Genomic DNA, 14,047 nt, shown 5'->3' on the forward strand with positions numbered 1-14,047 from the left:
CGACGACGACAGAGGAGAAGATCGAAGAAAAAAAAGAAGAAAAAAAAGAGGAGAAGAAGAAAGGAATAGAGGAGAAGAAGAAAAAATAGAAAATATTCTATTTTTTCTTCTTCTCCTCTTCTTTTTCTTCTTTTTTCCTCTTCTTATTTTACTTTTTCCTCTACACTAAACTAAAATGCACTAACCTAAAACCTAATACTAATTAACAACCTAAATAAAAAATTAATACATATATTAAAAAACATACATAAACAAAAAAATGTTATGAACATTATATTTAGGTTGTTAGTGTATACACATACATAAACATACATATATACACATATACACATATATACACATACAAACACATATATGCACATATATACACATACACAATTTTTTTTTGCATATATACACATATACAAAAAAAATGCAGGGCAGGGGCAGCGGCGCGGCGGCCGCGCAGGTCAGGGGCGGCGGCGCGGCGGCCGCGCAGGGCAGGCGCGGCGGCCGTGCAGGGCAGGGGCGGCGGGAGCGAGGCAGGTGCTCACAGGGGGGTGGCGGGGCACGGCGGGTGGCGTCGGGGCGCGGGGAGCGGCGCCGGCGTCGGGGCAGATGGCGTCGAGGGCAGCGGGGACGGCAAAGTTGAGCAGCCTAACGGCGTCGGAGGAGGCGACGACGGTGAGGTGGACCAGCCTGACGGCGTCGGAGGCGGCGACGACGACGAGGTGGAGCAGCCTGACGGCTCGGCGGCGACGGCGACGAGGCAGATCCAGCAGCGGGCGTCGGGCGGAGAAGAAAGGGATGGATTTTGGAGAAACTGCTAAGTGCTAGTTATATATGAAGAGAATTGGTGCCGGTTCGTGAAACCAACCGGGACCAATGCCCCCTTTAGTCCCGGTTAGTGCCATCAACCGGGACCAAAGGCCTCTTTTCAGCAGCCCAAAGGGCGGGAAGCGGCGGCCTTTGGTCCCTGTTGGTGCCACCAACCAGGAGTAAAGGGTGGGCATTGGTCCCGGTTGGTGCCACAAACCGGGACCAATGCCACCCTTTAGTCCCGGTTGGTGCCTCCAACCGGGACCAATGATCGTGTGCTGGCACGGTGCGGCACGAAAGTTTAGTCCCACCTCGCTAGCTGAGAGGGGCGCGCAATAGTTTATAAGCCCCACTGCCGCACCCCTCTCGAGCTCCTCTCCACTGCAGGCTTATGGGCCTACTTACTAATGCTTCGCCTAATGGGCCTACTGGGCCACCTGCGGGCCTGAATCCTAGCCCATGGTGGGTTTCTAACCGTATTCAGGCCGTGGGGGGCCAGTAGGAGGCACTTTTTTTCTTTACTTATTGTTGCTGTTTTTATTTTTTTCCCAAATTTTTTGTTTCGTTTTCTGCATTATTTATTTTCTTTTCTTTTTTTGCTTTATTTTTTAATTATTTTTCCTTTTAGTTTTAGAAAAATTATAAACTTTCTGTTAGTGCCATTAGTTCTCAAATTTGAAAACACTTTTTTTGTTTTTTGTTTTGTTTCGTGCTTTATTTATTTTATTTTGTTTCTACTTACAACAAAATACTTATTGTTGCTATTTTTATTTTTTTCCCAGATTTTTTGTTTTGTTTTCTGCATTATTTATTTTCTTTTGTTTTTTTGCTTTATTTTTTAATTCTTTTTGCTTTTAGTTTTAGAAAAATTATAAACTTTCTGTTAGTGCCATTAGTTTTCAAATTTGAATACATTTTTTTGTTTTCTTTTTGCTTTATTTATTTTATTTTGTTTCTACTTACAACAAAATACTTATTGTTGCTATTTTATATTTTTTCTAGTTTTTTTTGTTTTGTTTTCTGCATTATTTATTTTCTTTTGTTTTCTACATTAAAGCATTTCAAATGAACTCTGAAAAAGTTGAAAGTTGAAAGTTGGCATGGTATCACGAGGGCCGAACCATAAGACATTAAAGCATTTCAAATGAACTCTGGAAAAGTTGAAAGTTGAAAGTTGGCATGGTATCATAATTTCGTCTGTTACAAAGTTGGCATGGTATCATCATAATAGTTGCGGGAGAAAGTCTTCACTTTTTCTTCGCTTGTGTCATTTGCTTATTGCGCCGTAACCATGGATAATCTTCATCGTTTATCAGGAAACTTTTCATAATCTTCAGACATGTCTGTCTTGCCCTCCACTCCCACGATGTCCCTTTTTCCTGAAAGAACTATGTGGCGCTTTGGCTCATCGTATGATGTATTCGCTTCCTTATCTTTTCTTTTTCTCGGTCTGGTAGTCATGTCCTTCACATAGATAACCTGTGCCACATCATTGGCTAGGACGAACGGTTCGTCAGTGTACCCAAGATTTTTCAGATCCACTATTGTCATTCCGTACTGTGGGTCTACCTGTACCCCGCCTCCTGACAGATTGACCCATTTGCACTTAAACAAAGGTGAAAGATCGAGGATGTCGCCTAGAGGGGGGGAGGTGAATAGGCGATTTAAAATAATTACGGTTTAGGCTTGAATAAATGCGGAATAAACCTAGCGGTTAATTTGTCAAGCACAAAACCTACAACAACTAGGCTCACCTATGTGCACCAACAACTTATGCTAAGCAAGATAAGCAACTATGTGATAGCAAGATATATGACAAAGAATAATATGGCTATCACAAAGTGAAGTGCATAAGTAAAGGGGGCTCGGGTAAGAGATAATCGAGGCACGCGGAGACGACGATGTATGCTGAAGTTCACACCCTTGCGGATGCTAATCTCCGTTTGGAGCGGTGTGGAGGCACAATGCTCCCCAAGAAACCACTAGGGCCACCATAATCTCCTCATGCCCTCGCGCAATGCAAGATGTCGTGATTCCACTAAGGGACCCTTGAGGGTGGTCACCGAACCCGTACAAATGGCAACCCTTGGGGCGGTCATCGGACCCGTACACTTTGGCAACCCTTGGGGGCGGTCACCGGTACCCGTCAAATTGCTCGGGGCGATCTCCACAACCTAATTGGAGACCCCGACGCTTGCCCGGAGCTTTACACCACAATGATTGAGCTCTGAACACCACCAACCGTCTAGGGCGCCCAAGCACCCAAGAGGAACAAGCTCAAGGGCACCAAGAACCCAAGATTAATAAGCTTCTCAACTTGTAACTTCCACGTATCACGTGGAGAACTCAAACCGATGCACCAAATGCAATGGCAAGGGCATACGGAGTGCCCAAGTCCTTCTCTCCCAAATCCCACCAAAGAAACTAATGCTAGGGAGGAAAATGAGAGGAAGAACAAGAAGGAGAACACCAAGAACTCCAAGATCTAGATCCAAGGGGTTCCCCTCACTTAGAGGAGAAAGTGATTGGTGGAAACGTGGATCTAGATCTCCTCTCTCTTTTCCCTCAAAAACTAGCAAGAATCCATGGAGGGATTGAGAGTTAGCAAGCTCGAAGAAGGTCAACAATGGGGGAAGAACACGAGCTCAAAGGATAAGGTTCATTGGGGAAGAAGACCCCCTTTTATAGGAGGGGGAAAATCCAACCGTTACCCCACTGTACATCCCCGCACAGAGCGGTACTACCGCTAGGACAGGGCGGTACTACCGCTGGGAGCGGTACCACCACTCCCACCCAGTTATACTACCGTGCTGACGAGGAAGACAGGGCCCTGGCCCCAGAGCGGTACTACCGCGGGAGTAAGAGCGGTACTACCGCCACTACTACTGCTCCTAGTACCGCAAAACCCGACACGAAAAACATCGGTCTCGAATCGAGGCGGTACCAGCGCGGAACCGGAGCCGTACTACCGCTTATGGCCATGGGCGGTACTACTGCTATGGGACAGCGGTACACCGCTTGTGGCGATAAGTGGTACTACCGCTCCGGCCCAGCGGTACTACCGCTGGCACCAACCTTATGCCTCAACCACGAAAACAAAGAATACTCCAAGGAAAACCAGAACTGCCAAAACTTCTTCATATGAGCTCTGAATTGAGCAAACTCAAGCTTGTTGGATAGAGCAAGACGAGTAGCATCAAAACAGCTTGTTGGATATAGTAAGAAGAGGCAGGGGAGGTATGCTTAGCAAACAAAGGAGTGAAACCTCCAACCGAGAAGAACCGGCATACCCTCCACCATCGAAAACATCATAGAAGATGCATGAGAACTCCGTTTTCGGTGAACTCGAGCTTGTGATAAAAATGACCATAAGATTCAAATATCACAAGGAGAAGAACCAAACAAGAACCAAAAAGATGATGAAAGGATGCAATGGTTTGAGCTCTCTACGAACGATACGATCAAGCAACTCATCGAGAGACCCCTTGATAGTACGGCAATCAATCCTATAACCCGGTCTCCCACAACTACCGTGAGACCGGTAAAATAGAAAACCTATCAAGGGCAAACCTTTGCCTTGCACATGATCCACTTGAGCTAGATGATGATGATCTTCTCCTCCTCAAGATGGACCACCTTTCTTGATTTCTTTGGCTCAATGAAGACTAGAGATTGCTCCCCCATACTCCACTATGGGTGAGCCACTCTTCTGCACATCTTCACAAGTCCATTGTCGCCACAATGGACGGCAAGCTTCAAGCATATGATCTCTTCGTGATGATCCTACTTGAACTTGCACACCGCAACCTAACCCCACAAAGAACTGTCACGAAGACCATGGGTTAGTACACAAAGCGTAATTGACCATGCTTACCATACCATGGGATCGCTTGATCCCTCTCGGTACATGTTCTATGCTTTGTGTGTTGATCAACTTGATTCATTCTTTGACTTAGTCTTGATCAACCTTGAACCTTTCCAACTTTCTTCATTTGGATGATGTCTTGAAGGTAAACATGAATGATCACACAATCTTTTTCTTCAAGACATGCTTGCAATAAGCTCAACACTCACATGACCAATCTTTGGATAATTCCTTAATAGCACCTTGGTCAACTCATAAACTCCTTGAAAACCAACACATGGAATTCAAGAAAAGCCTATGGACAGATCCTTCAAATATAACTCAAGACAACCATTAGTCCATAGAGATTGTCATCAATTACCAAAACCAAACATGGGGGCACCGCATGTTCTTTCAACAGGGACCTTAAAATCATGTCCATAGTCAAGTTCCCATATGTCCACTATGTAACCATAATATGTGTCCTTTCCCCTCTCGGTTGTTGCATCAAAGCGGACACCGCTGTTTTGGTTGGTGCTCTTTTTATCTTGGTCAATCATGTAAAATGTATTCCCATTTATCTCATATCCTTTCCAAATCGTAACAGTCGAAGATGGTCCCCTGGACAACAAGTACAGCTCATCACAAACAGTGTTTTCACCTCTGAGACGTGCTTCCAACCAACTGCTGAAAGTCCTGATGTGTTCACATGTAATCCAGTCGTCGCACTGCTCCGGGTGTTTGGAGCGCAGACTGTTCTTGTGTTCATCGACATACGGGGTCACCAAGGTAGAATTCTGTAGTGTAGCGTGCTTGAGACCAAGAATATCCGTCCCTGCATATTATTGAGTCCCTTCCAAGAGTGCCTTTTCCAGTCAGTCTCCCCTCATACCGCGATTGAGGGAGACCTATCTTCTTAAGGCCAGGAATGAAGTCAACACAAAACCCGATGACATCCTCTGTTTGATGGCCCATGGAGATGCTTCCTTCTGTCCTAGCGCGGTTACGGGCATATTTCTTTAAGACTCCCATGAACCTCTCAAAGGGGTACATATTGTGTAGAAATACGGGGCCCGGAATGACAATCTCGTCAACTAGATGAACTAGGACGTGCGTCATGATATTGAAGAAGGATGGTGGGAACACCAGCTCGAAACTGACAAGACATTGCACCACATCACTCCTTAGCCTTGGTATGATTTCTGGATCGATCACCTTCTGAGAGATTGCATTGAGGAATGCACATAGCTTCACAATGGCTAATCAGACGTTTTCCGGTAGAAGCCCCCTCAATACAACCGGAAGCAGTTGCGTCATAATCACGTGGTAGTCATGAGACTTTAGGTTCTGAAACTTTTTCTCTGACATATTTATTATTCCTTTTATATTCAACGAGAAGCCAGTCGGGACCTTCATACTAAGCAGGCATTCAAAGAAGATTTCCTTCTCTTCTTTGGTAAGAGCATAGCTGGCAGGACCTTCATACTGCTTTGGAGGCATGCCGTCTTTTTCGTGCAAACGTTGCAGGTCCTCCCGTGCCTCAGCTGTATCTTTTGTCTTCCCATACACGCCCAAAAAGCCTAGCAGGTTCACGCAAAGGTTCTTCGTCACGTGCATCACGTCGATCGAAGAGCGGACCTCTAGGTCTTTCCAGTAGGGTAGGTCCCAAAATATAGATTTCTTCTTCCACATGGGTGCGTGTCCCCCAGCGTCACTCGGAACAGCTAGTCCACCGGGACCCTTTCCAAAGATTACGTGTAAATCATTGACCATAGCAAGTACGTGATCACCGGTACGCATGGCGGGCTTCCGACGGTGATCTGCCTCGCCTTTGAAATGCTTGCCTTTCTTTCGACATTGATGGTTGGTCAGAAGAAATCGACGATGGCCCAGGTACACATTCTTCCTGCAGCTTCCCAGGTATATACTATCGGTGTCAAGTAAACAGTGCATGCATGCGTGGTATCCCTTGTTTGTCTGTCCTGAAAGGTTACTGAGAGCGGGCCAATCGTTGATGGTCACGAACAGCAACGCCTTTAGGTGAAATTCCTCCTGTTTGTGCTCATCCCACGTACGTACACCGTTTCCATTCCACAGCTGTAAAAGTTCTTCAACTAATGGCCTTAGGTACACATCAATGTCGTTGCCGGGTTGCTTAGGGCCTTGGATGAGAACTGGCATCATAATGAACTTTCTCTTCATGCACATCCAAGGAGGAAGGTTATACATACATAGAGTCACGGGCCAGGTGCTGTGATTGCTGCTCTGCTCCCCGAAAGGATTAATGCCATCCACACTTAAAGAAAACCATACGTTCCTTGGGTCACTTGCAAACTCATCCCAGTACTTACTCTCGATTTTTCTCCACTACGACCCGTCAGCGGGTGCTCTCAACTTCCCGTCTTTCTTATGGTCCTCACTGTGCCATCGCATCAACTTGGCATGCTCTTCGTTTCTGAACAGACGTTTCAACCGTGGTATTATAGGAGCATACCACATCACCTTTGTGGGAACCCTCTTCCTGGGGGGCTCGCCGTCAACATCACCAGGGTCATCTTGTCTGATCTTATACTGTAATGCACCACATACCGGGCATGCGTTCAGATCCTTGTACGCATCGCGGTAGAGGATGCAGTCATTAGGGCATGCATGTATCTTCTGCACTTCCAATCCTAGAGGGCATACGACCTTCTTTGTTGTGTATGTACTGTCGGGCAATTCGTTATCCTTTGGAAGCTTCTTCTTCAATATTTTCAGTAGCTTCTCAAATCCTTTGTCAGGCACAACATTCTCTGCCTTCCACTGCAGCAATTCCAGTACGGTACCGAGCTTTGTGTTGCCATCTTCGCAATTGGGGTGCAACCCTTTTTTGTGGTCCTCTAACATGCGATCGAACTTCAGCTTCTCCTTTTGACTTTCGCATTGCGTCCTTGCATCGACAATGACCCGGCGGAGATCATCATCATCGGGCACATCGTCTGGTTCCTCTTGATCTTCAGCAGCTTCGCCTGTTGCAGCATCATCATGCACATCGTCTGGTTCCTCTTGATCTTCAGTAGCATCACCATATTCAGGGGGCACATAGTTGTCATCGTACTTTTCTTCTTCGCCGTCTTCCATCATAACCCCTATTTCTCCGTGCCTCGTCCAAACATTATAGTGTGGCATGAAACCCTTGTAAAGCAGGTGGGTGTGAAGGATTTTCCGGTCAGAGTAAGACTTCGTATTCCCACATATAGGGCATGGACAACACATAAATCCATCCTGCTTGTTTTCCTCAGCCACTTCGAGAAATTCATGCACGCCCTTAATGTACTCGGAGGTGTGTCTTGAACCGTACATCCATTGCCGGTTCATCTGCGTGCATTATATATAATTAAGTGTGTCAAAAATCATTACAGAACATCATGAATAGATAATTAAGTGACCAAATTAATAGAAGTTCATCATCACATTAAAACTAAAGTACATACATAGTTCTCATCTAACAACATAAAGCTCTGCAGAGCATCTAAATTAATTAAACCATACATTGAAACTATCTAAAACATTTCAATGCGAAAACAAATGCGATCATAATCGCAACCAATGTAACAACTGATCCAACGGCATAATGATACCAAGCCTCGGTATGAATGGCATATTTTCTAATCTATCTAATCTTCAAGCGCATTGCATCCATCTTGATCTTGTGATCATCCACGACATCCGCAACATGCAACTCCAATATCATCTTCTCCTCCTCAATTTTTCTAATTTTTTCCTTCAAGAAATTGTTTTCTTCTTCAACTAAATTTAACCTCCCGACAATAGGGTCGGTTGGAATTTCCGGTTCAACAACCTCCTAGATAAATAAAATCTATGTCACGTTGGTCGGCATAATTGTCATAAACAATAGATCAACCAATAGTTATGAAAAGATAATATATACCACATCCGAATCATAGACAGGACGAGGGCCGACGGGGGAGGATACCAAAACCATCACACTATATAAGATGCAATAATAAAAGTAAGAAAATTATACAAGTATCTATATAAACATACAAGTAAGAAAAAAATTCCTTTCAGAAAGAAGATAAGAACAAGAGGCTCACCACGGTGGTGCCGGCGACGATATCGGCGCGGGCGATCGACGGCGGTGAAGACGGGGACGGGATGTGACAGACCGCTAAACCTAGACAAATATTGAGGAAAATGGAGCTTGGAGGTCGAGCTTGGAGAGGAGAAAGCTTAAGTAGTGTGGCTCAGGCATTCCATCGAACACCTCGTGTGCATAGGAGGTGAGCTAGAGCACGACAAAGCTCTCTCCTTGCCGGCCACGAAAAACAGAGCAGTGAGAGTGCTCTGCTCGCGAGCGAGGGGTATATATAGGCAATTAATTGGTCCCGGTTTGTGGCAAGAACCGGGACTAAAGGGAAGCCTTTGGTCCCGGTTCAGGCCACCAACCGGGACCAATGGTGGTGGGCCAGGAGCAAGGCACATTGGTCCCGGTTCATCCCACCAACCAGGACCAAAAGGTCCAGACGAACCGGGACCAATGGCCCACGTGGCCCGGCCGGCCCCCGGGGCTAACGAACCGGGTCCAATGCCCCCATTGGTCCCGGTTCTGGATTGAACCGGGACTAATGGTCTGACCCGGCCTGGACCAATGCCCCCTTTTCTACTAGTGAGACTCGATCCACGGTCGACTCAGGAGGTTTAAGTATTCCCTGCATGATTAGCATAACAACTTATACTACAACCAACAGACAGAATCACCACTCGACATACCTCATCATGCCATACCGGACACAACCGTCTCGAGGGAGGACTAGAGACAAGCCCATGTCTACCCAAGACAGAGGCTTTCCCGGGTTCCTTCCGGTATGCATGAAAGGCATATGATGGTGACTACTATCCCAAACATATCAAACTACACTAGCATGAAATCATCAATATGCACTCACGAGTTTGAACATATCGTCACATAAAATAACGGGTTCTCCGTGTTGAGGTGGTATTGTAACCATGTCAGACAACACACACAAAATTATGCCAGGTTTCAGAATGCTTGCCTTCAAGTTGTGGAGGGGTGAGGTGCACTCCAAAACTTTTGAAAGTTATAATCTCCCCTCCAAATTCCTATTTTCAAAAATATTCAAATAACACATACTTTAAAAACAGTACAAAAAAGTTGCTTGGAAAATTTTCAAATAAATATGAAAATAAACTAGACAATATTGGGAAGCAACAGAAAAGGAATCAAGTCATTTGGAGTTTTATTTAAAAAGATACAGCCAGTCAAAGTTTAGTCAATATTCTGTTTTTAATAAAAACCAGAAAAAGAAAACGTTTTGAGGAGAATACGTTTTCGAAGCAGAGGAGACGTACTCGGGTCGTTTGCGCTTTCACTTAAAACACGTGGCGGCGTGGCTGGTCACTGACAGTGGGTCCCTTGGGCCCACTGGTCAGGTTTGACCAGTCACCCGTGTCTTCTCCCTCCTCGGTCCGAACGAGGGCGGGGTTCCGGCGATCGCCGCCGATGAACGGTGGCTCCCCACGGGGATCCAAGGGCAGGGATGGATCCGCCAAGCCGGGGCGGTCCTCCCGGTGGTCGTTGGGTCGGCGGGGGTGAAGGGAGTCGCCGGCGGCTAGCTCCTCGGTGGAGGTGGCTTCGAGCATGATTGGGGATTTGGGCTGTGTTTGAAAGGCTGGGCAGCTCCGCAGGGTTGAGGGGAGGAGGATGGTGGCGTTGGACGGGAAGGGGAGGCCATGGTTGCGACGAACGGTGTTGGGGCATGGCGGCGGCCGAACCGGCCGGAGTCGGGGAAGACGGCTTTCCCCCGATGATTGCTGGCTGTGGGGGTGCTATGGGGGTGGCTTGAGGCTGCCTGAGTGGCTGTACGAGCCCGGGGGCCTCCTTTTGTAGTGCAACGAGGTCGTTCCGCAGTGGTGGATAAGGATGCCGGCGACCGCCATTCTGTAGCTTGCAGGGCATCGTGACGGCGACGGGCGCTTGCGGACAAGTTGTGGATGAGCTCGGACTGTTCCACGGGCGAGCTGGCGCGCGCTAGTGGCTCAGGCGGCGCCGTCCGGGGCAGGAGCCTATTGTGGCCGGTCGCTAGCCGCTGTGGCCGACCTGACGGCGGTGCTGTAGTGCACCAGGGGCGGCTCTGCGGTGAGGGAGGGGGCGGGCGTGCTGGCTGCGAGTGGGGAGAGGCCAGAGCGGGCGCGGGGAAGCGGCCGTGCGACGCGGCGGCTCGGTGCCCGCACGTGCAAAACGCGCGTCCTGGGCGCGCCCAGAGCACGCACGCTATATGTTTGCCGAAATTCCAGCGTGTGCTAGAGGGCATAGGAGGGGCTGGTGACCAACAGATCTAGGCTAGTGGTAGCTGGGATGCTAGTGGACATGCTCGTTTGGCTGTTGTGGCAAGTCTGCAATGCAAACTCATGAGCATGTCAATTCTGTTCATGAACTCAAAGTGTTCGACAAAATGTTAGGAGCCCCTAGGCAACTCCTGGGGTGGCCAAAGTCCCCAGATCATAGTCTCTTTGGATGAATAAGAGGGTGGTAAAGTTAGTTTGTCAAAAACAGAAACTTGTTAGTGCAAGTTTTGCAAATCTTCAGTTTTGGACAGAAAGAAAAAGGCATGATTGCAAGCATTTAAAATCCTCCAATGGTTCCACTCTCCTGGACTTAAGGGTTTGGCAGGGTGGTCTATAAGTAGGAAAAAGAATCATAGCTAAAAGGGCAAGTTAAAATATGGTTGCTGTACAAATCACCATGCTGGACCAGAATGAAAAGAGGTTGATTCACTCAATTTTTTCAAAGGACATCACTGGGTTTTTGCATAAAGTTGAATAATACACTCCTATTAACATCCCATAATTTTGGTGGAAGTTTTGAAGGAATATTTAAATAGGTTGTAGTGCAAAAGTGAAATCTGACCAGATTTGAAAACTAGGGGTAAAGCTGAAAATCACGAAATGACCAAAGGATATTTTTGCATAAAAGTGATTTAGGGAAATCATAGGTCATCCCCAAATTTTGGTGGGATTTTTAAAAGAATTTATCAAAGGGTTGTAGTGCAAATGGAACCCTAAAACTTATGAAAAACCATTTTAGAGAAATAAGGCTCAGGGAAAAATAATTATATAAATAATCCCACTGATAAAAGAATTGTTTTATTTGAGAGGGTCAACAAGTCCAATAATAATTGAAAAGTTTTCACTTGGGGTAAAAACTCCTTAATAATAAAGAAAAGAATGGTTCTGAAATCAAGAAGAAATCCAGAAAATAAAAGTTTAAGTTTCCCGGCAAAATTTTAATTAAGAAAGCAGGGTTAAAATTTTGGGGTGTCACAACACTACCCCCCTTAAGAAAAATCTCGTCCTCGAGATTTGTTAAGAGTTGTCTTTGAAAATATTTTTCCTGTTAGTTGAAACTAAAAAGTTTACTCATAGCACAAACTTTGTGTCGTCGAGGTTGGTTTTTGGCAGCTACATCCGAGGTTAAAAATGCAATCGCACATCAACATACCCATGCATGGCTACTATTTAAAATAGGGCGCACAAGCAACAACATTAAATTTCGGCGGTACAGGATCACACAATTACAAGGCGAGGACATACTAAGACTCGATACTGCTCGAGTGACTCAGTCTACCTCGTTAATATCTAAGCGGGCGTGCCTCATGGACATCGAGGCTTCTCCACGGTTTTCACCGTCGGGATTAGCTGGAGGGGGTTGAGGGGCTGCAGGGTCGGGGTAGCAATGATGACCACCTCGGGGATTGTTGGCCACAATCCCGTTGGAGCGTGTTCCCAAAAGGCGACGAAGCACTTCTGGGGTCATCAAGGTATTTTGGTCGATGACTGGGGCAGACCTCAAGAACTCGATCGGTTGTCCGAATAGCACGACTGGGTTGTTGGTGTTGGGCTCATCTTCTCCTCTTGCCGGGGCTCGGCCGATCAGCTCTCCACGAGCTGCGATCAGATCAAGGGTGATTTGATCGAACAAATCCTCTAGCATACTTACATAGCGTAACAGATGCAACAACGTAGGATCCGTCTCGTGATCTCCTTTGGCAACCTGGGGTGGCCTACTATACCCATCACGGCTGGGGCAGTAGTAGAACGAGCGACAGTTAACTCTGGGCGACAAGTGCCGGAGTTGAACTACAACATCTCGAGCAGCTAGTTGGATGGCTTGTGGCTCAAAGGAAGTTGTCCTTCCGGTGAACCTGTAGGGGTGTTCTGGAGATAGACCCCTACCATAGATGTGCACGGTGGCCCAGAATTGACGGCTTTCACCTGCTCATGGGTCCTTAGTACACAACATATTCTGGGGGCTCCTCTAATGCAAAGGCACGGCGGGTGAGGTTTGTAAGCACGGTCACAAAACCTCCAAGGTTGGTTGCTGTGGTCTCGTTGTGCACTACGGGGCCAGGCATTATAGCTTGGTTTGGGAAAGAGTTTGTGTTGTGTTGTGTTGAGGCTAGCGTGCCCTTTTTATAGAAGAAGGGGACGGAGTCTTCCTTCGCACGCTTGCGAATGGGACAATTTAGGGGTCCGTCACCGGCGTGTGATCGACATGCTAGGCTGATAGGTTGGGCACCGACTGCCAAAAGTGTCGGGGTCACTGTGTGGCTATCTTGCACGAGAAGCTTGGCCGGGGTTCGGTTAAGGTTTGATGGGTTGGTTAACCTAGGTTTATGGACTTGGCGGAGATAGGATTAGCCAATGGTCAGCCTGGCTCTGATACCAAGTTTGTCAGGACCGGATTTTCGGGATATTAATTTCCAGAAAATGGCCCTTGTGCTCACCAGCCCCAGGATTACTGTTAGCTGATGAGGCACCAACTTGATACAGAAATTCCAAGCAAAATACAAAATATGTAGTACAAGACCATTCTGGCCTATGAGTACAACAAATGGTTTCTAGTGGTTGATGGCGGAAGCGGTTTGTGGATCGTCAGCTTTATGGGACTCCATTTCCCACAGGAACAGCTGACTAGGTTAACTCCTATCTTTGTGAGGCTGCTATCACCGTTGCTTAGTTTCCGGGGCTGTCATCGCAACGCTCCTCTCCATGCAAGAAATCTGGCCAAGACAATAGCCTGGGACAAGTCAGTGAGTACTTTGAATGTACTCGCAAACATTATGAACACATGTATAATATAACAAATGATAATCATGCTCTGAAATGTTCTATGATCATAACGTTAGTCATAAAAAATAAAATCCCTGATACATGCAAGCAGGTTATTTATGTGTGACATGGATATGTAATAACAGAGTAGTAATAAAAAGCACCGATCGGATGTCTGAAGCGACGTCTCGAAAGGATAGTAAATAACGAGCATGCCTCAGTCGGGCGTCTGAGCGACACCACATAAAGGGCTCATAAGGTAAATAAATAACA

Source organism: Triticum dicoccoides, chromosome 7B, assembly GCF_002162155.2.
Source record: "Triticum dicoccoides isolate Atlit2015 ecotype Zavitan chromosome 7B, WEW_v2.0, whole genome shotgun sequence".
Taxonomy (NCBI): domain Eukaryota; kingdom Viridiplantae; phylum Streptophyta; class Magnoliopsida; order Poales; family Poaceae; genus Triticum; species Triticum dicoccoides.